Source organism: Pteropus alecto, unplaced genomic scaffold (genome assembly GCF_000325575.1).
Source record: "Pteropus alecto unplaced genomic scaffold, ASM32557v1 scaffold233, whole genome shotgun sequence".
Classification (NCBI taxonomy): Eukaryota; Metazoa; Chordata; class Mammalia; order Chiroptera; family Pteropodidae; genus Pteropus; species Pteropus alecto.
This window is the reverse complement of record NW_006434367.1, coordinates 1,974,829-1,978,309: the sequence shown is the minus strand read 5'-3', so window position 1 is coordinate 1,978,309 and position 3,481 is coordinate 1,974,829.

Genomic DNA, 3,481 nt, shown 5'->3' with positions numbered 1-3,481 from the left:
GCAGGTCGGGAGGGAGAGGCGGGCTTCCCGCCGACAGCGCCCCTGCGGCACCCCAGCCGAGCAGCGTCCCCGCAGCGCCCCGACGGAGCGGCGCCCCAGACGCTCGCCGCAGAGCCACGCTAGGCCGGCTCCGCGCGGGGACAGCTGTCCCCGGCCCGGGCGCACCCCGCGGATAGTGAGCCAGTTCGCGGGAAGCTGCTGGGTTAGGGAAGACGAGTTGCTCTCTGCTGCGTTGTCCCTGACAACTGTGACTGCTTGGTTCTTCTGCCTTTCCCCCTCACCAGATCGCATTCCTGGAGGAGTGACACTGTCTTTCATCTTCGTCTTCTTCAGGGCCTGGCAAAGTTCCTTCAAGAAATGTGAGGTGAATAAATGAGACGGTTAGAGTAACTATTTATTATAGGTTTTCTTTCTTTTTTAAACTCATGTTACTAATGTTGTAACAGTGTAGCATGGCCTGTTTTACTTCTCAAAGTGCTTTCACATCCATTATTTGAAATAACCCTCAAAATAAGCCTGTAAATTAGAGCAGGAATTATCACCCCGTGTTACAAGAGGTAAACTGGAGATCAGACCAATAGTTAGGGCTTCCAACCAACCAATCCTGGTATGTTTTTGCAAATCTATGAGTATAGTTAATGTACTGAGATGTAATGTGAGAAAATTAGATAGAAAGCAACCAACAAAATGCCTAGTATATGGTAAGTAAGCAGTAAATGGTAATTATTATTAATTAGGAATATTGTAATATTTTCGAATATGTCCAGATGAACTATTTTAACATCACCAAAACTGGGACAAGCTATGCACACTGATATCCAAGAGGAATTATGCGGCATCACTTCTAAAGTATTCTCACTTATGCCCTGCCTTGTAACCCTCCCCACAACATGGCAGTTGCTTCTTCAAAGACAACAGGAGAAAGTGCTGCTGCTGCTTCTAATCTCTCTGACTGCTTCTGTTTCTTCTCTAGACCCTCTTAAAATATCCGTGTGATAAATCAGGCCCACCTAAGATAATCTCTTTTGATTAACTTAATGTCAATTCCTTAGGCATCTTAATTAACCTTTACAGTATCCCTTCACTTTGCTATATCCCATCGCATTCACAGATTCTACCTTCGCTCAAGGGGAGGATTCAACAGAGTGCATACTTGGAGAGACACCCTAGGGGACAATTTAGAATCCTATCTAGTCCCCAGATCTCTGACAGAGCTGACTCCTGACCTGGTCACATACACTGTACTAAACTCTTCACAGAAAATCACCAGAAAGTCAAATGAGACACCAAAACCAAGCTGTAAAGGGGGAGGGGAGATGTAACTTTATGCAAACAGGAAAAAAGGAAATCAAATACAAATATAGAATGAGAGCTCGCTAACAATTTTATAAATTGAAGAACCATTTTAATGTAAATTATTATTTCTAATTTATCTGTTTTATAAATCTTGATTGGACACATTGAGTTCTTGCTTACGGTGGTGAAAGAACTTAAAGGGATTATGTTTCCTACCTCGATTATGCATATGGAATTTAGTTTTGGTTCTTAGACCTTTACAATTTTTTTCTTAAGGTAAACATCCTCTATTATGTTTTAGATTATGATATCTAAGGTCAAAAATATACTTACTCCATTTTCCTTTCCTCCAAGTAGTGCATGCAATGTGATCTTAATAAATTACAGAGAACTATGGAGAAGGGGAGTTGTCACATTATCAATCTGCAACAAGGAGTTAAATAATTAATATATTTTATATCACTGTTATTTACAAATTATCTTCCTACTTCATGTATTAAATGTAATTCTAGCTAGATTGGAAACTCCTTCAGGAGAGAGACTATACTTACACTTATTTATATCCAGAATAGCATTTAATAGAATACACAACAAATAATTGATTCCCAATAAAAATATATTGGATGAATTAAAAACATTAAGATATGTGAAGTAGTTTTCAGAGATTCTGCTTTAGGGAACTTTAATTACTTTTAAGGATAATTACTTTTAAGCAGCTTGGTTGTTAGGGCTTTCCTGAGAGGGTTACTTTGATTTGCTCTGCGTTGATGTGTTTAATTCAGAGTCAATAGTGCAAATTATTGAGAATAACTCACTAAAATGTTTCCTTTATTTTTTCTTTTGTTTTAAACATGGATCAAGTGTGAATTATCCATTAGGTACTATAGACTGAGTAACTAGACAGCAGAACCAAAACCTGTGGACAATGCTTGGGACAAAACAAGTTAACAAGGTATCCCCCCGAACCCCAAAAGGTAAGGAGAGTAAGGATGAACCACAGATAGCTGCAAGACATGGTGATAAAAACATAGTACAGGTAGAAACAGCGGGTGGAAATAAAGCATCTGATGGACCTGAAGACATGGGAAACCAAAATAGCATCAGATTTCCCAAGGAATGCATGGAGAGAACAGCAGTTAAAAACGAGGATTTTTTCCCCACCCAGTAGTAAGTGCAAGGGGCCCATGTATGGATCTGAAAGGCTAGAGCCATCCTTCCTTCCAGTACAAGAACACACATGGAGGGGCAACTCCCAGGATGGAATAAGAATTCTGCAGGACATGAACAAGAAAACTGTAAAAAGGAGAAAAGTGCAGAGAAAAGTGGGAAAGGGGAAATTCTGAAAACAACCTTCCATGTTTTATACAATAATGAAGACACAGAAGGCTTGATGAATGAAGTTGTGTAAGCTCTCCTGAACCCTGCTTCTTTTAGACATTTAAGAGATGTAAATTCACAAAACAATGAGCAATAGAAAAGAAATGAGGTTGAAAGCCAACAAAGTTATTTTCAAAAAAAAATAAAATAAGAAATAGGATGACCTTTCTACAGCCAAGAAAAGCATGCCACAAAGTCAAAAAAATATGGCATAGATGATAGAGGCTCTGTTCATCCCTCTGCCGACCAAATCAAAGTTGTGACAGAAACAAGGAGCAGCAGCAAGGAAAAATCGCCTGGCATCTAGATGACCAAACCGTACAACCAGGGAGAAATCCAAGAAATCACCCTGCAACAGAAGAACATAGGACAGGGCGAGGATGCAGGGCTTCCCAGTCCCAAGCAGCTGAGTGAGACAGAGGCTGCGGCAGCGGCAGCGGCAGACGCCTCTTAAAGGGGCTGCGTCCACAAGCAGATTTTCACTGTGACAGACCTGCTCACTCTGAACACTAGTACCACCAATTCAGCTACGCGTAGGGGGCACCAGAGACTTACAGGGAGACATTGTTGGAGTGAGGGCTAAAGCGAGATTCACTTGGTACAGAAGTGTCAGCGGTATCCATTGTTCCTTGTTGAGCACTCCCCGCTCCCAGTGCCTGGACAAAGTGCTGCCATAGCTGTGACGTCATCAAACTAGATAATAGAGGTCACTCTGCCCAGAAGATTCCCTGAAACTCCGCCTCCCCTAACTCATGGCTCCACCCAAGCCACATATAAGGTATATCTTCAGCGAGTCAGGTGCTCCTGG